This window comes from Macaca thibetana, chromosome 11, assembly GCF_024542745.1.
Source record: "Macaca thibetana thibetana isolate TM-01 chromosome 11, ASM2454274v1, whole genome shotgun sequence".
NCBI lineage: Eukaryota > Metazoa > Chordata > Mammalia > Primates > Cercopithecidae > Macaca > Macaca thibetana.
Window position 1 is genome coordinate 14146468 of NC_065588.1, and position 23406 is coordinate 14169873.

The following is a 23406-nucleotide window of genomic DNA, read 5'->3' on the forward strand; positions in this document are numbered from 1 at the left end:
TTCTACCACCTTAAAGACACCATCAATTCTGCCTTCCTCTCTAGACATTTTTGCCCAAATCTCAGCTCCTGGTTTGTGTGAGCTCTTGGAGGATAGGCATTACATTTGATTCCACAGCAAAGAGGCCCTGCCCTTGGCCACAAACCTTCATAAACGTCCTATAAATGAATCCATGCAGCGGGTTAATCTTGAAAGACAAAAAAGTCAGGATTGCAAGGAAAAGCTGTTCTCCAAAGTCTTCACCTTCTAGAGACAAGTACTAGAGGAACATATGCCCAGGTGTACCCTGGACACGTGGTCCAGAGCAAGGGCTCTTAACCTGCCATTCATAGATGGGCTTCAGGGATCCTAAGTGCCCTAACAATCCTTCGTGTGGAAATTGAGGCATTGGCACAAAAGTTGATTTTTCAGGGAAGAGGATCCAGAACATTCATTTTAGGAATTGCTACTTAAATGCGTGGAATAAAGGTCAGGGTAGAAGTGGGAAGGCAGCAAAGATGAAGTGGATTTGGGGGTCAAGGAGGGCATCACGGACTTCACAGGCTGTTTGTGTCAGTAGCGGTGCAAAGCTTACTCGCAGAACACCTCATTCCTCAGACAGGAGCTCAGCCTTCTTTGTTCAGACCTGAGAAGCCGGCACAGTACTTAACTGTTCCCACCTTTGTTGAGAATGTTAATATAGGTTGGGTCCAAGCCCCCGCAGGTGAGAACCACATAGCGTCTTTGGCATTGCCCTAGCTGGCAGCCACTGCCATCACTCCATTTTGAGTGCCATCTATTTAACCCACCCCATTTTCCCTGTTTAGAAAGTAGAACCTCAGGATAAGCCAGATCTCAAACTTTTCTTACTTTTCCTTAATTATGTATATCAGTTTCCTGCAGCCTGCCAAGCCTGAAATTCTCACAGAGCCCCAGATCTAATACGATTTGTTCTTTAAGAAGTCATTTTGAGGGTTCCTAGCTCTGGTCCCTTTAAGGTAACTGACAGGCTCGATATTTTTGCAACCCAGTATTTGTGCTTATGAGTTTGTAATTTCTAGCCATCATCTCTTTTTTTCAAAGAAGGTTATTCGCTGGCTCTCAGAGATCTTTCCAGTCCTGTGTGTTTTTCCCAAATGGCAGCCTTTGGCCCTGCACTGGCCACTTCTTTGTTAAAGACATTTTAGAATCTGTCATGAAGACCTGGGGTTATTCATCATATTCTCCTTAATTAATGTTTTAAAATCCTCTCCATTTTTATATTGGTCTTGTGTTCCCTAACTCATGCTAGAATCCAGATTATACACCATATATATATATATATATACACACACACACACACACACACGTATGTGTGTGATTGTATGTGAGTAAACAGTTCCCATTTATATTTCTAAGAAATTAGAGATATGCTTCTTGTTCTTATGAAGATGGCTTTTACTGCTTTCCCTTTAATTCCTCATATAGCTAAAGTTTTTCATTTTCTATTTCCTAATCATCTTTTCTAAATATAAAAATGACACGCTTTATTGTGGAAACTTTGGAAAGATAGAGAGGTAAAATGGTAATAATTCCCTTGCTCCTAAAGTCTTAAATCTTTTGCATGATATGTCAATCTTCCTTCTCAGATTTCACAACCTTTACCATTTCTGAAGATGCCTACCTGCCCACTGAAGTGGCTTTCTTTTTAGAATAAGCCCTTTGTTTATCCGAGCAGGCTTCCTCCAGACTTTCTCATCTAGGAGAGCAAGCTGCTCTCCTAAACTATCTCAAGGCACCTGCAGAGGAGAAAGAGCCCCAGACACGAGATTCAGAAAAGCTGGGCTTGAATTCTAGCTTTTTCTTCCTCTTGACTGCATAATTTTGGGCAATCACTAGAGCACTTTATATCACTAGAGTACTTTGTACCTCAATTTCCTCACCTTTAAAATAGGGAAAATAGTTCATGCCCAGAATTCCTCTTGGTGAGTTCTTGGGAAGACCAAATAATGTATGAGGAAGACAACATATATGAGAAAACTATTAACACACCATCAAGCTTTAGAAATGTAAGTGGTTGATGTTATTGCATCCAATTTGGTTTGTCTTTACCTCTGTTGCCTTCCTTCATTGAAAACCTTCCTTTTCTTTCTCAAATTTTGGCTTGTTTAATTTTCCTTACAGTTTTTCATGTGTGATCAGTTCGTGGTGACTTTGTCCTAGGCTCACTTGAACCTGTAAATCCTCATTTAATTGGTTTCCATTTGTATCTTCTGCATTTTTGCACTAAAAATTCATGTTCTCTAAATATTCTAGAAACATGGCACCTCGTGGCCAGATTGTCTTTTCTTGCCAGGTGTAATCTGATGAGATACTCAAAGAAGTCAGTCTTGATCTGGAAGCTTCTAATTCAGAAATGACTGCTGGCCCTCTACATGGGACAACTAAGAGTCACACTGCACCACCCAAACTAGCTCTGATTGGATACCTAGTAGGTTGGGAACAGGGTAAGTCACAGTAGTTAATATTTCTGCAATGCCTACTCTGTGACAAATATTGTTCAAAGTGAAATAACTCACCTGATTCTCATAACAACTCTAAAAACCCAGAATTATTAATACTCCATTTGATGGATAAGGAATCTGATAGCACAGAGAAATAAAGACATTTGCCCAATACATGAACAAGGGTCAGAACATAAACCCAGGCAGTACGACTCCTGAGTTCTTGCTCAGGAGAAAAACCACTGTTTTCTGCCTCTGCCATGTTACACTGCAGAAAGAAAGGTGGAGAAGACAGTGGCGGGGAAAATGTAAAAAACCCAAAGATGACAGCAAAGGAGCTGAGGAAGTACAAGTGCTGAAAACACAACCCATTTCACCCTCTGCATAACTCAACAATTACATTGATTACACTCCTGTGCATTTCTGGAAGACTGTCCTGGTTGTGTCCTATAGCTAATGAGTACATCAGAAGAAAGAGGTCCACAAATCATTCACAGAAGTCCAGGTCCTAACCACCTTTCGAATCCTGCTGTGCACCCTTCTCTTTCTCCACTCTCTTCATTATGTAGAACCAGACATGCAGTATGTTTCCTTTAAGTCTCTGAGCATCAAGTCAACCATAAACATTTACTACAAAGCTTAGAGCAGAGTTTAAGAGTGTGAACTTGAGCCAAAGCACCCGGTTCAAATCCTGGTTGTGCCATTTAAGCAAAGAAAGTTTTTAACGTCTTCATGTCTTGGTATCCTCGTCTGTGAAATGCAGATAAACTTACATACCTCTATGGGTGTTTGAAAGGGTTAAATTGGTCAATTCATGGAAAGCACTAAGCACAGAACCGGTAGGTGCTCACAACAAAGTAGCAGCCATCTACTAAACATCTATGGTGTGCCAGCATTCTGTTAGGCACACACTGGGACATGAGGATGGATGCTGTTTCTCCCCTTGAGAAATTCACATCAGGAGGTGGGATGGATAGAGACATGACAGCAGTCCTTTCACATCCCAGGGTGGGCTATGGGAGCAGGAAGAGGACAGTGATTCCAGTCTGTGGGCAACAGGAAGACCTGGAGCTGAGGATCCCTAAGCTGAAACTTGCAGGCACGAGGGGAGGTGGGGAGGGCACTGCAGTCAGAGCAAGAGGCATGAGCAAAGGCCTGGAGTGTAAATCAGCCTTTCACAGTATCCCTTGCCCCTGCCTGTGTCACCATCTCCATCTCTTCGCTTCTTGGATCATGTAAAGATAAAAGATAAGCCTGGAAAAAACAGTTTCACACATAAAGCTAGAAAGATTAGTTTTGCTCTCCTTTCTGACAAGTATTTATCTAGTTTTCTCAATAAAATACTGTGAAAGAGAAGCTGGGAAGGAGACATAGACCAAAGATTAAAAACCGCAGGTCACAATGCCTAGGTGCCACTCTGCATTCAGAATGCTGCGTACTTCACCACTCACGGCATGTCTTGCCCATTAAATATTTTCCATTTTCTTGTTCACTGAGAGTGGTTATATTGAATTCAAGGCCACATAATATATTGAAAACTGGCTATTTGGAGCAGGATGCAGTTATTAATTATTATTTCATACTGCACATATGTATATTACAATTATGGTTGAGGAGATTTTTTACATTTCCTCATTCGATCCACAAAATGACATCTTTAGGGGGTCAACATAACTGGCTCCCCTAAAGACCTCATTTTACAGATGAGGAAGTGTGTTCAGCAAGGTCGTATAGCTTGCCTGAATCACACAGTGCTGGCCAGGGTGGGGCTGAGATGGGATCTGGTCAACAGGGCCAAAGACCAGTGCCTCTCTCCTCAATTCCACCTTGCTTCAAATTACTGAAAAACCTTTTTAAAATATGCATGTGGTAAAGCTAAGGCACTCCATGTGGCACCAATATATATCCTCTTTCATAATAGAAAAAAAAAAGATATGGGGAATTTAACCTTTGTATTTTACATTTATTCTCTATAAAACTGCCCTCCGAGTTAATTGTTGATATAGACATTTGAAACAAAACTAGCTCACTCATATCCTTTTTGGAATTTCCTCTTTAACAATGATGACCCCTGTTAATAGTAAAATCCAAGCACAAAGCAGTACTTATGACTGCCATTCTCTTGCACTTAACCATCAGTCTCTATTCAAAGGAGTAGTTTACAAATGGGTTTGAGAAAAAAATAGAAAACAAGAAAATGGAGAATATTCAAAATGTCCAAGATTACATGATCAGAGAGAAGTGGATTGTTCCTTCCCTCTTAGAGGAACCAGAGTTTTCAAGTTCAGAGGTGAAATATACTTACAGAATAGTAGGAGTAGGTTAAGATGATGATGCCCAGGCCTTAGCCATATGTGAAATGAATGAGATGCTCATGGCCAGTACCATGAGTTTCTCATCCTTCATCTTCACTGAATTAAATTAAGGTCCAGAAATCAGCTATTTTGTAGGGATCCATTTTTCCAGTTTTAAACAACTTTGCCTTTTACCAACAGCAAAGCCCCAAGAGAAGGGATCTAGAAGAAAATCACTTTAGCTGAAGTTTCCAAGTACATGCTGTTTATGAGTTCCACTACATGCAACATAAACCTTTATCTTTTTTAACATGGAAGCAACTCTAATTTAAAGAGTCAGGGGTTAGAATCGGAAGATATAAGTTGGAATCCTGGCTTGCTCCTTATAGCTGTGTAACATTCAGCTCTCTAATTCTCACTCAGTTTATCTGAGAAACAGAAATAATGTCAGCCTTGTGGTGAGGATTAAGTGAAATAATGTGCATTAACATAATCTAGAATATAATGGGCATAATCTAGAATACAAATTTTGTCTCAAGCAAAGGCAAGGCAATTCCTTATAAATAACTATATTTAGACTGACAGCAATAATTCTTAGTATTTTCATTCCACTTCTTATCTTTAAATGATACACAAATTCTGATTACATAATTCCAGGACCTTCTCATTCCTTTTCCTAATCCCTGTCTCAGTTGCATAAATGCAGACTTATCAATAAACTGGATTGCCTGCAATGGTTACTGAAAGATCATTTATGAGTTTCAGTGTCAAACTTGAATTTCATGTTGAAAGCAAAGCAACTCTGTCAATGGGTACATAATAAAAAGGAGAGGTTGAGAAGGTAACCATGATCTCCTTTACTCCAGACAGTCCAGGCTGGAGTGCAGTGGTGCAATCTTGACTCAGTGCAACCTCCGCCTCCCAGGTTCAATCAATTCTCCTGTCTTAGCCTCCCAAGTAGCTGGGATTACAGGCACCTGCCACGGCACCCGGCTAATTTTTGTATTTTTAGTAGAGACAGGGTTTCACCATCTTAGCCAGGCTGGTCTTGAACTCCTGACCTCTTGATCCACCTGCCTCGGCCTCTCAAGGGAGAGTTCACTTCTAGTTGGGGAGATCAAGCAAGACTTCATGGTGTAGCCTGCCTTTGAGATGAGCCTTGAGGAATGAACAGTATTTACATGGAACTTGAAAGGAGGGGCAACAGCATAATTAGTGATGAGAGAGAGCTTTTTGAAGAAATGTCCATATCAAACACAATGTGAAAGGAAGCTCAAAGAACTGAGGCACAAAGGAATGAGTATATTTTCACTTCATCAGCCTAAAGCTGGCACTAAAGATACTTTCATCTATTCAACTCTAGGAAATCTCACCCAAAGCATTAAGAGGTGCTTGGATGGCAAGGAAATGGAAACATAAAAGATATAAACATATCAGCTTTATCTTCAATGCACATTCATTTCCATCATCATCTTTACCAACAACCAACATTTTCTGAGCACTGACCATGTGCAGAGAGCACTCTGCTAACCACTGAGGACATAAAATGACAAAGACATAAATCTTGTCCTCACAGGAAAATAAAAAATTAATAAATTTGATCACTGTAACAAATTTGATCACTTTTAAACAAAAGTGATTTCTCTTCCACATGCAGGCTCTAAACACACACACACACATCCAGTATTTCTTTCTTCAAAAATCCAAAGGGTAGCATTCTCGTACTCAGGAAAGATCTTTCAAATCTGAGCACCTATATTTGGCCAGGGTAGAATTTCTTCCGCAGTCCTTCTTCCTATGTGAACTGAAGGCAAAACCAGGATAACAGATGTAAACAAAATCAAATAAAAACTGAAATATTCTCCATTCCCCTTTGAGCTCAGAAACAATTCTGGAGCCTCTAACAAGGTGATAAGAGGAAGAACCATGAATCACAAAGATAGCAATTGTGGCTCCACAGAGCTCACCGGTGAAACTGATCTGCATGGTAACAAACTCCAGGGTAAAGGCTGCAGTAGCTCCATAATTTGTATGTTTTGCCTATGTGGGGCCAGCCAGCAGATATTTGAAAATTCAAATCAAGGAGTATGCGTCTTAGTTTTCTCCTAAATATTTAGGCCTCACACCACCACACAGCCCACCAAACACCACTGAGTCCAAACCACACTCATACTCTTTCTCTTTTATCTTCAATGGCTATTAGCAGCTGTCCAAAAGAGAAGTAGTGTGTTTACTCTTTTATAGTTTGTCTTTTTAAAGACACAGATTCATAAATCTCGGCTTTTTTCTTGCCTCTGTACATTTAGGTTCACATTTATTTTAAAACGGGGAAGGGAGGAAGCCAAAAAGGAAGGATGTGAGAAAACTATTAACCCAGCCAGCCTAATAATCAGTGATTAAAGTTACAGTCAGAGAAGAACGACATCTTGATGCCTCCTACCCTCTTCCTCCTCTGCGTGCCTTTAATATTCCACTTCAGGCACTCAGAGGGAGGGCAACAGGGCTAGTGAATTCCAACTAGCACTCAGATAATTGCACCATTCACACCCCTTACCAGTCAATCAGGGTCTGCTTAGCCAGCCCCATTTATTAATAGTTTTCCTACATTTACACTGTTACAAAGGACCGAAATGAGGTTTTCTCTCCGAAACAAGAAATGGGGCACCCTCAATAAAGACTAAGTGGAACAGAGGATGTTTGCAAAACCAAGAACCGCTCGCCCTATTTTGCAGCCACACCTGTTTTAAGGGTGTCAGGAAAACATTCTCCCTAAGTTTCCTAACTTTCAACACCAGGCCAGTGTTAGTGTTGAGAGAGCTTCCCTTAATTCAAACACCAGTTCCATCCTTTGTGTGCAATCTGCAGACTAAGTACCATCATATCCCAACAGCATTTTTTTTCTTTAACTTCTGACCCAGGGACCATCTACTAATCATAGAACAGTTTAACAGTGACAAGGTCTTACCTTCATGTTAAAATGCTAGTATAACATAATGTTTAGAGCTAACAGGTGCCTTGTCAATCATCTTGCCCAGTCATTCTCAAATATTTCTGCACATTAGAATCCTCCAGGGAAGTTTTTAAAATGACCATTGCCTGAATCCCTCCATGAGAGATTTCAATTTAACTCTTTGGGGTAGGGTCTGAGCATGGGCATCATTCTTTTCTTTGTTATTCTTGTCTAGTTTTTTGTATTTGTTTTTGTTTAAGTTCTGTGCATGATTCTGTTATTGAAGTGGAGTTCAAAATCACTGCTTCAGACTACTGTCACTTTATGGAAATTAGAAAATTGAGGTCCAGAGTCAACTGTTTGTACATGGTCACAAAATAAAGCAACACAAGCAGAATTAAATATAAGCTTCTGACTCCTAAGACCACCACCTCTTTCATTATCATGTAGGCAGCTACTGGACAGCTTGGAAAAACCTAACATTGTTAAAGACCCATTACATATAAAGAGAGAACTCCGGACTCTGATGCTATGTGGATGAGCAAATGCACACCACTGGTTGACTTAGGGCCATGCATTCCAAGGGGACTTATGGGGGCAGGGCAGGGGAGAGGAAAGTATGGAAGTGAGGGTCAGTGGACGTGGCTGACCACATTATGTGGTTTTAGGCCACGTGGCCAACCTTAGGACTATTTTCGCAGTTTTTAAAGGGTGGTTGTCAAGGAGGACAGGTAACCTCCAATAATCCAGACTGTCAGCATTATTGCTTTATTATCCTGCACCACGCACACAGACCACAGGCATTATTGTCCCTAAATTGCACACATTTAATGCATTTATGATTTTGGGGCCTACTATATTTAGTAGGTAAGTCACTGCACAAACATATCCATCCACACACAAGTCTAATATGCACAGGTGCTTGGGGTGTGTGTGGATTTGGATACATACCCAATACACTAATCTTGAATCCAAAGATACAAACTGCTGTGGCATCTGAGTGACCAGACTACGGCCCCTAGAAGGTGGGAGGATTAGTTAAGAATGTCGACCATTTTCACAGAGTACAATTAGCTATGGGAGAAAGAATGAGTGTCCTCACCTGAGCTTCAGGCTTCTTCTAAGACTCTCTTCTCCCTTCCTGTAACCACGTAGTGCTTTTATTCAGCCACTGTTTTTAAGTTCCCTCTCTTAAAAAGAAACAAGATCTGATTTCCTAAGAAATTCTATCCAGTTGAAGCCCTGAGTGGGTCTATATAAAGATTAATGGGAACTTTAAGCTTGACATTTCTTTTTAAAGAAAGAAATTTTCCGTCTGAGTGAGGCAGTGAGGAAAGACACAGAGGATGGCATGTGGACGGCATAGTTTGCCGTTGGTGAGTTGAGTAAGCAGTTCAGAGGGTTAATTCATTGAAACCTTAATTGTCTTAATCTAGGAAGCTCCTCTACTACAGGCTTTCCGCTCCCCATCAAGCTGGGCTCCAAGGAGGGTCAAAGCCCGTCGCTTCCCTCTCCTTCCAGGTCGGCCATTGCCAGAGAGCTGGCCCTGCTTCCCCTCCACCGCCTTCTCAGGGACCCTGGGCACAGCCTTATCACTGTGCCTCCCATGCTCTGCCTCTCAAGTCCCCTTGGAATGCATGACTCTTAGGTCAGTCAATGGTGGGCATTTACTCACCCACATGTCTTCAGATCCAGGGTACTCTCTTTATATGTAATGGATCTTTAAAAAGTCATCAGGCTGAGCTTAGGCTTCTTCTGCTAATGAAACAAATACAAACCACACCATACAAAGAATGGTGAAAGTTTAGATAAATGTTTGGAAAAGGAGCAGAAAAAGATACAAAATAAATTTAGGGAATCATCCATTTCAAGTCCATCTTCCCTTAGGCACCAATGCTATAGTTTAATCAAGAGGTGACTGAAGGTGTCTCCCCAACATCTCCACACCTGGACATCCCCAGGAGTAAAAACCTCGAAAATATCAAGCCACTCTAAATAGACTACCAAAGAGCATTTTGTGAATCCCCTAGGAATAATGGGATCCCTCTTCATCCATCACTCCCCTTTGCCATTACAGAAAGCAGCTGGTGTCTGAAGGGCATGGCAACTTTTTACCTTCCTACTCCAAAAACACATGGGCTAGGCTGGTCCTTCATTCTGAGTAGCTTGGCCTGGGCTAGGATCCAGGTTTCTCTTTGGACACAAACCAACTAACAGCTGTCCCTTTCCTTGTAATGGCCATCAATACAGTTAGCTGCAATCCAGTGGTCTAAGATGAAAACTGTATCATTTGCTTATTCTAGAGGCAAGTCTAATAAACAAGGTTAGGATTTCACTAACTATAGAATCACGAAAGCAGAAATTAGAGCCTCTTCTTTCTTTTAAGAAGACCCTGGCTTTACTCTCTAGCCTTGTCATTTGTAATCTGAAATTCCTAATCAAAGCAGCAGCAAATTCCTGTGTTGTTCTTTTCCTTGAGTTAAGGGATGCAAGGAAGAGCGGGAGACTTGAGTTTTACACTAACTTTCCTCTTCATATGCTTTCTGTCCTCCTGAAATGACCTGTCTTTCCGTATCCTACAAATTTCCTATTTTTTCCTCAAGACATAATTTAAATGTCGACCCCTCCATGAAGCCCTCCTCACTCTCCCAGGTTTCTCTCCTTTATAGACCTTACCTAAATATATGATTATCTCTTTATACATGTCCACACCACTAGATCCTGTGCTACTGGAAGGTACAGACAGAGCTAATTCTTTTTCATAGCACAATGTTCTTAACAAATTTTGTTGAATAACTGAGCAAAGCAAAAGACATGAAAATAAATGAAGTTAAAAGAACAGAATAGTGTAAAAAAGACTGAGACATTAATAAAAAGATAAACTAAAAAGCAGGAGGACATAAGAAGAAAAAGAAGAAAGAGAGGAATCAGTTATGAGAAGGACCAGAATAAGAGAGCACAGAATGAAGAGAGAGCAGGCAAAAGATGTGCATAGGTTAAAGAGTGAAAGAAGAGAGGAGATGGGTGAACTTAAATATACAGGTTTCTTTCTGATTTAAAAAACAAACAAAAAGAAGTGCTGGAATCCCAAAAGTAGAATACAAGCAGAACTGCCAATGGTCTGGTGCCAAGGCCACTAACCATGGTCTATAATTAAAAGCAGGGATGGTGTAGACCTGTGATGCATGGTCCAGCAACTCTGGTGTCAACTGATAGCTCGATAGAAATGCAAAATATGGAGCCCCAGCCCAGGCTTACTGAATTAGAATATGCATTTTCATAAAATCTCCAGATGATTTCAATATATGATAAAAATTAGAGAAGCACTGATGTAGATATTTAAAATCCACAGATAACTCTGCATTTCACTCTAATCAATGGCATGGTGTACAAAGCACTGGCACTAAGAAGTTATACAACCTTAGGAAAATCATTTAATGTCCCTGGATCTCAGTTTCTTTATTAAATGAGAAGTTCAGAGTAGATGATTTCTAAAGTGTCACATAGCTCTGATATTCTTGATCTCATCTAACAGCATAACTTTAACCCTTCCTAAACCCAAAAGAACAAATAGGTAGCATCGTCGACTAATTAATATCTCACTTCCTTTCTCCGTTCATTTATTTAACATTTTCTGAGAATCTATTATGTGCTAGTCACTACGCTAAGTACAAATGATTCTAAGATGAATAAAACATCTCTCCTTGCCCTTGAGGAGCTCACAAAATTCTTAGGGAAACAGGGCGTATAAACAAAATCAGGATAAACTAAGACGCATGAGCACATGTTGGTGAAGACCAGAAAGGAAGGCAATTCCACAGCCTGGGGCAGCCATGGAGAGTTTCAGCAAGGGGACAACGTAGACGTGCATGAGGTCCCTTCTCTGCCAACCTCTGCTGAAAGTGCTAAGAAGTGAAAAGACCAAAAATAAGGTGGAGAACATCAAGAAAACAACCAAAGGTTCATAAACACACCTTGCTGGGTTCACAATTCCCCAAAAGGTTCACAGCACAATGGATTCTGTGTAATGGCCACAGGCACCATTAACAGCCGCAGGTGAACCTCAGAAACCCACCTTCTCTGAGCTCTGCCTGCTCTTTCATCCTGACTACATTCTGTTCCAGCTTTGACCTCCTTCTGGAAGATAATATCAATTCAACCACTAATCTACTGTCCCTGGAGACTTCTTCTTGTGCTTGCAAAGAGGAGATGCACTTTAATAAATGCAAACAATTCATTAGACCAGTAACTTTTTGATCTATATTTATTTACAGTGAGAGACAATACTGGTATCCAGTCATGTGCACAGGAGCAGCGACTGAAAATGTAGTTTACTGAAAGGAAGAAATTTCTAGAATTCCTAAGGATGGGATAGAATGGCACTGAGGAAAAGGAGGAGCTTCATTTTTCCAGCTCAGCCACTTTTGACTCCAACAAAATACACAAGATGAGTGCTTTTGTCGGCCCCAGTCCTCAATATTAAATACACAAGACTATCGTTTGGAAGAATAGTTTTCCCACCTTTAGAATGGTAAGTTCAACCCCGGCTTTTTTCTCTTCCTTAGCTTCTGCATGCTGATTTGGGATTATGATTTCTTCCCATACAATTTGTCCTTTTACCTGTCTCCTTTTATAGTCCATCAATATTATTTATAGCCCATAAATATTAACAATTTTTTTACCTTAACCTGTTAGTAGTATATATGTCACCTTCGTTTTCAGATTCTTAAACAAGGATATAGAAAAAAAAATCCTGTCCCCAGGGTTTATTGTATTCATGGGAAACTGAAAGAATATTTTACAAGGTAATACTGTGGCCAAGGAATGGATCAGCTCAGTCCTGTTTCTCTCAAACATGCCTCATTCCACCAGCCAATTTCAGTCCATTTGCCCACCTCTCAGGTACCCCCTGCCTCTCCCCACACAAGGCTGGGTGCGTGTACATGAAGGTCAAGGAAGACGGTCAAGATTCCAAAGCTATCTTTCTGGAGATAAACCAAGAACACAAAATCAAGGTTCCTGCTGTTCATCCCTTCTCCAGAGGAAGTCGCTCTTCTCAATCAGACTTAAAGAAAAGCACTTGGTGCGCAAAGTATTGAATAGAGGATTTTTTTCTCTTTCCCCTCCTTTCCTGTCATTTTGCCTTTTTATTGATTCTCTCTGCCTGCGTCCATCCCTGGCAAAAAATGCATATATACGTTAGCAAAGCAAGGATCTTCAGACAGACAGGCTTCCTAGGGATGGAACCAATGGGAGAGGAAAAATTACATGTAACACCTAACTCTAAACTGCCACATCACTCTGTGTTCACAGATCCGCCATGCTCTGCCACACCTGAAACAGACATAGAAGATAACCATGTTGTTCTGCTTCTCTTGAAATCACCCACCTAATGACCTTAACTGTGTCCTGGGAAGTCTTCATTTCCCATTATTATTATTTTTCTTAATTGCACATCAAGGAGGCTCCTCGATTGAAATTAAATTTGCTCTTCCTCCCACCAGCAGCCACCTTTCTTTCCCATGTCACCCACACTGTAAGGGGGGTGGCAGAAGGAGAAAAGACAAAATAGAACCCAGTCAGCTCTGTGCTGTGAGGGGAAAAAAGGGGGCGAGAACAATGCCCCTGAGATGGCTCAGAGCACCACTGAGTCACAGCCTCACAGAGACTGCCCGCGAGGATGGGGAACACCTGCTTCCTCATCAGGGTCTCCAAAATGGCTTTGGATGGTGAAAAGGCACAGACCACCTGTGGCGATTCCTCCTTGAATCTTAACAAGCCCTTTCCAATTGGATTACCTCTCCCTTCCCTTTATAGCTTCCCCACCCACTTTTTCCTCTCTTCCTCAACTCCCTCCCCTTTCCACCTCGCCTAGTCTTAGGGACAACTAATGATAGTCTGGAACCTGGCTTCATCCATTGGCATTCAAGAGAAATGAGGTAGCTGAGATCCTGTCAAACAGCATCCTTATCAACCCCATCACCAACAAACATTGCAAAGGACCTACTGGGTGTAGAGTACTGGTATTGTGGCACTGGGGATGCAAAAGGAGCCCTGTGCCCCATCAATGCCCTCCTCTCCTTGTCCATTTGTATGTATGAAAGCATTGCACATGGAGCTGCCTTTCTCACCCATACCTCTTTTCTATTTTGAAGTCAAATTAAGAGTTCATCCTCCTACTTGGAGTGGAAGCAGATGGAGAATGAGCTCAGGTGTCTCTAAGGTGAGCACACGCCAGATAACCTCAGCTATTTGTAGACGTGGTGAGAACATGGTTCAAAGTGGGATCCCACCCTCTCACTCTGATTACACCATGGTTACAAAGTAGCATTTCAGCAGTAAAACTCAAAAGAATGAAACCCAGGGAAGGGGGATAGTGAATTTGGATTACATCTATCCTTTCTGGACAATGAAGAACTATCATCTACTGTCATGTTGAGCGACAAAGATCTTTCACCACTTCCCCACATCCCTTTGGTATTTTGGATTATCAAAAAATTGTTGTTTTCAAATGCCAGAAAAAAAATGTGTGTGTGTTCGGGGGGTGGTAACACTTTTAGGAAAAATAATGATGCTAATGATTCTGCTACATATTTTTGGAGATCTTTATCCCAACCAGATTCCTGCATTTAGACACCTTCAGAGTTCAGGGATATATGGTCAGTGGAGCAAGGAAAGGAGCAGTCCACTCACCATCATGGCCCTACAACCCATGAATGATCTGATTTTCTCAAGAGTTGTCTTGGATTGCATGAGTGACTAGCTGAAGAGTCATTAGCTAAGTCTTTTCCATTTCTCCTGCTATTTTTCTTCTCAAGTACATTAAAATACTGCCTAATCACATTTCACATATTGTAAAAATTGATGAAAGGGAAAATATTAAAGTATTAATTCCATTTCTGAGGGTACAAGACTAACACATGCAAACAGCACATCTCTTTGTTTAACACAAAGACTCACGTGTCGAATTCTGCACCCCTTCCACATGCACAGCATTTTAGAACTCTGCAAGATAGCCATTTTGCAAGAGTGTGGAAGTAACAGTTTGCTTGGAGGATGTGTGGGTATAAATAGATGTGTAGACAGAAGGAGAAATTTACAGCTCAAAAATAATAGCACAGGAAAAAATACAAATTAAAAGCAGAATATTGACAGAATTCCTCCTTTTCGAGCTTAAGATTTAAGTCCTTTAACCTGCAGCATCCTTCAAGTCCAGCTGTTCTTGGACCAGCCTGATCCCCACCTAGACCTACCCCTCTGCAATAGGCCTCCCGGGATCTCTGGGCCCAGTGTCAACCCTTTAGACAGCAAGTGGATTTCAGGGCAACAATCACAGTAATCTCAATCATTATTTTTATCTGTTTTAAAGGGCATAGAAAGGATGACTAGGAAGGTAAAGACAGGAGACAGGGAGAGAGGCATGAAGGTGACAAGGGGAATAAAGCCAACCTGAAAAAAAAAAAAAAAGATTTCTAGATTCCCATAAAAATCGGAGCTTTAGCTCTGGGTGAATAAAATGCTATTTAACTGGAAAATCACACAGGTCTCTTGGCTGGCTATGTCGATATAGATATAGATATAGATACCCCTGATGCCATCCAACATCTTTTGTGCCTGCATACACCCATCCCCACTGCCCCCCAAAAGCCCAAAACCTGTTTGATGAGAGAATAAAAAGAAAAAACATGGGAGATTTCCTCCTTTGTAATAAGCCTTTTCCCCAAAACAGCATTATTTTCATATCTTGTGATCTTTTCTTCCAAAAAGATCCACTTGAGGGACTCGAATAGATAGATAAAAGGAGGAATCCCTACCCCAGGTGAGGAAAAAATAAAATAGAATTTGCCCTACCTTGGTTTGTAGAAGCCAAACCTCTAGACGGACAGATTAAGGGAGTGAGCATGTTGGGAATGTCCAGTCCCTTCTTCTTGCTTGCATATCCACATAAGAAAGACGAAGGATAAATGAACGGAAGATAATTTAAAATCCAATTTAGCGTCAATTTTGTTTTAATCTTGTGTCTTGAAGAGATGCAAATTCAAAAAAAAAGATTTAATTCAAAGGTAATTCAGGGTATGGAGAGCAGCTCACAATGCAGAATCCAGAGTAATTATTCCGTGTGCATGTGAGGTTAGTGGCTGGAATAGATTTTTAACGCTTCTTCTGGCAATTACGGTTTTTGGTTTTTGGAGCGTTAGTGTTGGAGGCTCTGTGTGGAGAAGCTGGGGGCCGGCTCCGTCCCTCGGTGGAGCATGGTCATTCCCAAAGCGTCCCCTTCCTAAGGGGGAAAAAGAGGCGGTCAGGGCTTGATTCGGGTGTCCCCCGGAGGGTGAGAAAAATGCATTCCGAAAAAGATATCAATTCGTTTTATGGAAAGTGGGGAGGAAACCCCGCATTTCCCACAGAGTGCACACGAGAGGGATTGAAAACAGCTGGTACCGGTCTATAAATAATTCAGAAAAGGTCTGGCTATACCATTCCTGGGACAGGCATGGATGAGAGGTGGGAAAGCTAACCTGAATGGAAGAGGAGAGAGGGAGGGAGCGAGCGAAGGAGGGAAGTGGGAAGGAAGGAGGAAGGGAGGGAGAAGCGGCACCATACAGCAACACACACTCACACACACGCAGAAACACAATTCCCACTTAACTCGCCAGCGAGTGCGGCCCCCAGCCCCATCTGCATTGCTGCTGACATGTCTGTCTCGCTCTCCCCATCGCCTCCAGCAGCAGCGCCGCCTCCCACCCCAGGCTTGTGCTGAATGGGTTCTGATTGTGCACAGGGTGCACACTGGGCATTTCTTGGAAGGGGCACACTGACACGCGCGCACACACGCCCCCGACGCGCACGCGCCCCGCGCGCACTCACACTCACCCCCGCGCACACTCACCCCCGCGCACACTCACGCTGCCGCCGCGCTGAGGTGCAGCGCACGGGGCTTCACCTGCAACGTGTCGATTGGACGGATGGGCGCGTGGGTCCAGCTCGGGGCGCCGCTGCCCTGCCTCTCTGCTAGGTGAGGGGATGAAACCCCCCAAAAGACCAGAGACAGCCCTACCCAGTCACAGCACCCCCTCCCCACACACACACACACAAAAAAAAACCCTTAAAAAAAGCCACGTCCAAATTAGCAAGTGCCGGGTTCTGCTGGATTTCAGAGCTTTACCTCATGCCAGGTTGGTTCACGGTTTCACAGCTTCGACCCTTTATCTGCCTGACACCCCCAAACCCCTACACTGGAAGGAGAGACTCCAAAGCCAATCTTTACGTACCGGCTCCGAGCGCCTCCGCGGTTGCAGTCTCCGGAGAGGGGTGGCCGGTGGCTGGGAATGGAGGGTTTTCCTTTCCTGCAAAGCAGGATTAATGATCCGTCTCGGGGGTTTTGAAGTTCACGACTCTTCTTTGCAAGGCAAAAGGATATGCATTCGGACGCCAGCACTTCTGGATGGTGGTGATCAAGAATCACCCTGACGAGCACTCTCGATAGAGCGAAGCCCCGAGATTTCCTAGAGGTGAAGAAGCCGGAGGAAGTGGTTTTTGAAAGGGGGTGGGGGGAACCTTCCTTTCTCAAAAAGAGGTGGGGGGGGTGGAGAGGCAGGAGCCCAGATTCCAGTTGGTGAGGATCGGAGCCGGGGGAAGGGAAGCGGGCGGGGGCAGGCTGTGCAAGTCAACCGCGCGGCAGCCGGAGAGGGAGAGCAGGAGGGGAGGAGGGGAGCGTCAGAAAAATGGGTATTAATCACCGCGGACGGGGGGAGGCGCGGGGAGCGCGGGTTGCCTGGTCTGGATTTGGGTCTCACACTCAAAAACGTGCCGCGCACACACACAGACACACACACCCCCCTACCTCTCACACCCTGGCTCCCGTGGGAGGAGAAACCCACGAAGCTGGGGAAGATGCTGCTTCTGCTCCCAGGGGCGGGTGTGAGCGCGCGTGTCCTTTCTCCACACCCCCCACCCCACCCCACCCCCAAGCCCCTGCACCCCCTCACTCCTCTTGCTAAGACTCTGAAGGAGGCAGCTTCCCACGTCATGTGCTGGGGAAGTGGGGTAGGAAGGGGGACGGAATGGGGAAGAAGCTTAGCTCGAGTCCGTGGCGCCTCCTCCCGGCCGCAGCGGGGAACAGCACCGAGGGAGAACGGCTCAGGGGCGAGGGGAGCTAGACAGTGCCCCCCGTGGGCGGCCGCGCGGGCTGCGGAAAGCATCTTTAAGGGGGAGCTGTAGTTCGAAATCGAAGACCCTTTTATTTTCCATAAATCAGCCTGTGCTTCCTACGAGCATTCTGCGTGTCGGACGCAGTCTGGGGCCGGGTTCTTTCTTGCCTTCAAGGAGCTTAAGGTCTATTCTGAGCACACGAGGCTGACGCCTAACGCAATAGAAAACAAAGCAAAGCAGGTGTCATTCGTGGCTAAATTGTATAGTATAGACCATACGCGTGCTTTTCTGGCTGCTAGTGAAGGCGTGAGGGGTTTGACGTTTTTTTATTAAAGTGGATCCTGTTATTTAAATGCCTTGAGAAGAGAAGACGATGAGACCAGTGAATAATCCCTAAAGGAAACTGGATTTCCTGGCATTTACAAACCCACCCTCTTTGAAAAGGCAAACATCCATTCATTTCTCTTCCTCTTGAACTCTTCTATATTTTAATAGCCTTTATCACCACCTGTAGTACTGTTTACTTTTAACATTAATATTATTGTTTATGCATCATTTTCATTCTCATCCATTGTCTTTTCAAATATCTAGAATATTACAGTGGTGGAACATTTTCATATTGATTGTATCATGGGCTTCTCACCAGCATTCCTGAGAAGTGGCCATACAAATGCACAGGAGAGAAGGTTGTGTGAAATGGATACTAGTGGCTTGGAACTTTAGTCTGTAGAAGACATCAGATATGTTTTTGCTGTCCTGTAGACCAGACTACTCATACTTCTGAACTACAGTAATTCTTCTGTGTTGCCTGGTTTTTCTCGGGCTTAATTTTTGAACCTAACATATTTAACACACACAAACACATAAGCATTGTGTGAAAACACAAATAGAGTGTGTTCACATGCAAATTATTCCTTCTCAGTAATGGTTTTCTATTTTTCTAAGAGTTAGAGCTGATCTTTCACTACTTTGGGGAAGTATCAAAGCACCCCAGAGTTGCTGTGCCCTCTTGGTACACAACAGCCAACCCAAGCCCCTCTAATAATTTGTATCCAGGGCTTTGAAATTCACCTGCCTATGGGCAGGTTTGCAGTTGTTACAACACCGATTCCAGGAGTATAGAATGCGGAAAGCAAGAACCTAATAGAGATTTCCTGAAACACTCTTCCCTGAATTTTCCAGGAAAATTACCATTACCTGGTCCATTACCTTCAGAACAACATCCAAGCTCACTTGAGGATCTTCATGGGTTGACCTTGAATTTACTTTTTAAATTTTTATTTTTTTTAATTTCTGGTTCATAACCCAAGACCTTCCCCTTCCTATCCCCAGTCCCTTCACCAAAATTATACTATTCTTCTCTATTTTCTTTCCTTTTCCTCCCTACCTGAACCCTGTTGCAATTCCATTCTACCCTGTTCACTTTTCCAAGGGTAGAGGGAAAAATGAACGTTCATACTTCCTCCACCTAATTGAGTCCACACTCCTCTTCAGTTTCCAGCTCAAGTCCCACCTCCTCTGGGGATATTTTTCAGTCAACCAAGCCTGAACTGATTTCTGTAAAAATTGCAAGGATCTTAAAATGAGAGATGACACGATTTTAAAATGAGAGATGACACCTCACCACCATCCCCTCCACTCTCATTTTCCGTATTCAGCAATGTATGGAAGAGTTTGCTTGATCAGTTACCAGACTGACTGGGTGATAACTTCTTGCATTCATTAACCAGGTACCGGCCCACTAAAGGGAAAAATATTACCTCTGTAGCTATTCACGTTGAACCATGTGCAACTATTGATATTCAATCACATGAAATTGCCAATCATATGAAATAACCATTATTGACATATAATAAAAAGGCAATTTCATAAAGTTAAACTTAAAATTGTATTCTGGTGTCAATTTCCTGTCTTCCTAACTAGTTGTTTAGCTCCCTAAGGGGATAGACCATAACCTAAATCATCCATATATTCCCAGTACCTGGCTCAACTCCAGACATGCAGTAGAGGTTCAATAAATATTTTTTATGACTATTTGAAGCCACTTTATCAAGCAGCTTTTCTGGTTCTGAAATAGCTAATCCTAGGGACCACACAGATTGTGAAGTGGAAAGTAATATCCCTTTTCTCATGGTATTCACTGTCCATTGACTATTCAATGGAACCAAGACTCATCTCCTTTTTTTCTGGCTCCTTGTCACTCACTTGCTCTTCTCACCAATAACCTTTGCCTTCATGGACCATAAGCCTCTCAATAAAACTATTTCAGCCAGGCACGGTGGCTCATGCCCATAATCCCAGCACTTTGGGAGGCCAAGGTGGGCGGATCACCTGAGGTCGGCAGTTCAAGACCATCCTGACCAACATGGAGAAACTCCATCTCTACTAAAAATACAGAATTAGCCAGGCGTGGTGGCACATGCCTGTAATCCCAGCTACTTGGGAGGCTGAGGCAAGAGAATCACTTGAACCCCGGAGGCTGAGGCTGCAGTGAGCCGAGATCACGCCATTGCACTCCAACAAGAGCGAAACTCCATCTCAAAATAAAATAAAATAAAATAAAATAAAACTATTTCAAGGACCACCAAGATTCGTGAAATTTGAAACACCATTTCTTAATGTCACAAATATATATTTCCTAACTCCTAGTTCAGCAACACAGAAAACAATATTCTAATGAGACAAGATGTTGCATCATATTTCACAGCATTGCTTATTGAGGAGAAGCTCTTACTTGAGGCTGCTAATGACACTTTTGGAGGTATTCTGCCAGCTCAACCCAAAGAGAGGTTCCCAGAAGATGCAAACACTCTTTTTCATGGCCCAATCAGCAAACGCAAAGCCTATGCCTTGCCTGGCCAACAACAACAACCATAAAGTATGTTTATCTGGCAACATCTTTCAGATCAAACCACTGGTACCAAAGTGTGGAGCCTGAAGTTTATACGATTTGGAGTCCCTCTTTAAGAGAAAGAATAAAAAATTAATTGCAAAAGTGAATATCCACTTAGAAAATAAATCACAACAATTTAAAAACTCTTTAGTAGTTATAAACACCACAAAAATTAAAAATTTAAATAATAATCTTTAGTTAACTGCGTATTTCTGTAATATTTATTTTTGTATTTTTTTTTTTACCACATACTCTTTGAGCACCTCTTCACATTATGATTTAAAGTATAATTTTCTATGAAGATACTAGAATCAAAAAAAATCTGGGATCCAGTGTATTCTTCAAAATAACTGTTCGAAAATTGTTTTTTATTATAGATAATTTAGAAAAATTTCCTAGTTATTGGTATTAGTACAGTTTACACTTTTAAGGGTTGCTGTCAAATTTAGAAAGACATTTATCAAATTTCTTTGATATATAAGCTCTAAGGTTACAAGGATTTCAAGTTTTCTTATACAGTGACTAATCTTAAAATATCTCTTAAATTGATAACAATCGTTAACTAGTTTGTAATTTATTATAAGTTTTACACTATCTTCATCAACGACAGCGTTTTGTCTTGAACGAGCCAAAAATATAAATATTTCCCCAATATGTTCATATGATTCACTTCTCTTCATTAATTTGATTGTCAAACAATCCCAGGGGTCTATTCATTACTTCTACTTAGAATATCTGTTTTTGTCTTAAAGAATTAGTTTAGGTATGACTTGGGAAATGCAACATTAGGTGGTCTTGGGAAACGCGACATTTGGGCAGGAAAACAAAAATTCCTGTCCTCACCTAGGTCCCTAGGCACAGGCACAGGGTTGGAGCCCTAGCCGGGGACCACACCCTTCCCTTCCCAGCACTTCCCTGCCCCCCTTTGGTATCATTAGAGACCTGAGCAGCTTCCAAAGGGTAAACATTACACTTAGATTCTTTAAAGAAAATTTTGACTTGTCATATGTGTTTAAAACACTCCATTTGAGAGACACATCTGAAGGAGAAAAAAATGTTACAAAATACCACAGTGGTCAGAAACTTTGGGGTAAGGGAGAGGCAGCTTTTTCTTGAACTAGAATACCGGGATAACCCACAGAACACATACCCTGTGACGCCTTTGGGTCACACCTGGAAACCTTTTCTTCATTTGGAACAGTGAGCAATAACTTAATTCTATGGAGAAGATATATTGCAAAGTGTAGAGATACATCTCACTAAGCCTAAAGGAACGTGTTTCCAACTCAGCTTTCCCTTAGCTTCATCCCAAAAATGGTCACCACCACTCCAATGACACCCAGTGTGAGGGGAAATCTGACAGGGAAAGTTGGAGAGGAAAGAGCAATTTTAAATGATTGCAATTAAGGCCGGGTATGGTGGCTCACACCTGTAATCCCAGCACTTTGGGAGGCCGAGGTGGGTGGATCACTTGAGGTGAGGAGTTCCAGACCAGCCTGGCCAACAGGGCGAAATCTTGTCTCTACTAAAAACACAAAAACTAGCCAAGTGTGGTGGAGAGCCCCTGTAATTACAGCTATTCAGGAGGCTGAAGCAGGAGAATCCCTTGAACCCAAGAGGCGGAGGTTGCAGTGAGCTGAGATCCCGCCACTGCACTCCAGCCTGGGTGACAAAGAGGCAATTATAAAATAATATAATAATAATGATAATAATAGAAGATAATTAAAATATGCTACTTTTGCAAATTTTACCAAAACACTTAAACACTTGCGCACATTTTAGGGCTTCTCCCAAGACCTTAGAAAGGGCCCAAGTGAGAGTCTATGAATCCGAAGCTGTATTAGTTTCAAAGTCAGTCTGCCTCTCAATTCATTACCTAATGTAAAACAGGCTTGTTGGTTTCTAGATAAAATATTTGAATGATTTTTATCTTTGAAAAGCTAATCATTAAAGGCTCCATTGACAACACGCATATTATTGTTTTCTGCTTAATCCAATCCATCTTCTTTTGCTTGCAATTCCTAGAGTGTGTAGGAAACACAGGCAGAGCATTCAATTTTAATAACTTGCACACGCATACTAAGATCCTGCCTATACCACCACTACTCTTTTAAAAGAATCTCCATTTTTTTCTTATCGTAATAATATTAATTATTCAACTCAGACGGTCTTTTTTTCAAAGAGAGAGTTAAACAACCCTCATCCCCTTGTCTGAAGACCTGCCTATCCTCCAACCATGAAAAAATTATTCATTATTCAGGGCATTTTATTGAGCCTGTGGTATACACTGTAATAATACACTTCTTGACATTTACATTGTGTTCTCATGGAAACATCATTTCTTCAATACTCATCTAAATCTACCTTTTTTTTTTTTTTTTTTTTTTTTGAGACGGAGTCTTGCTCTGTTGCCAGGCTGGAGTGCAGTGGCGTGATCTCAGCTCACTGCAACATCCACCTCCTGGATTCAAGCGATTCTCCTGCCTCAGCCTACCAAGTAGCTGGGACTACAGGCATGCACCACCATGCCTGGCTAATTTTTGCATTTTTGGTAGAGACGGGGTTTCACCATATTGGTCAGGCTCGTCTCGAACTCCTGACCTCGTGATCCACCTCCCCCGGCCTCTCAAAGTGCTGGAATTACAGGCACGAGCCACT

The 23406-nt window shown here is 42.2% G+C and overlaps 1 protein-coding gene across 1 annotated transcript in view; it reads right to left on the reverse strand.

The window, feature by feature from the left end:
* Positions 1-17641, reverse strand: part of GRIN2B (glutamate ionotropic receptor NMDA type subunit 2B) — a 421309-nt gene extending 403668 nt beyond the window's left edge. Inside the window, exons 1-3 of the mRNA XM_050748224.1 lie at positions 17548-17641; positions 16976-17209; positions 15558-15984 (exon numbers count right to left, since the gene is read on the reverse strand). The gene's annotated coding sequence lies outside the window, so the exon portion shown is untranslated. The remainder of the gene's footprint in view (positions 1-15557; positions 15985-16975; positions 17210-17547) is intronic.
* Between the last annotated feature and the right edge of the window lie 5765 nt (positions 17642-23406).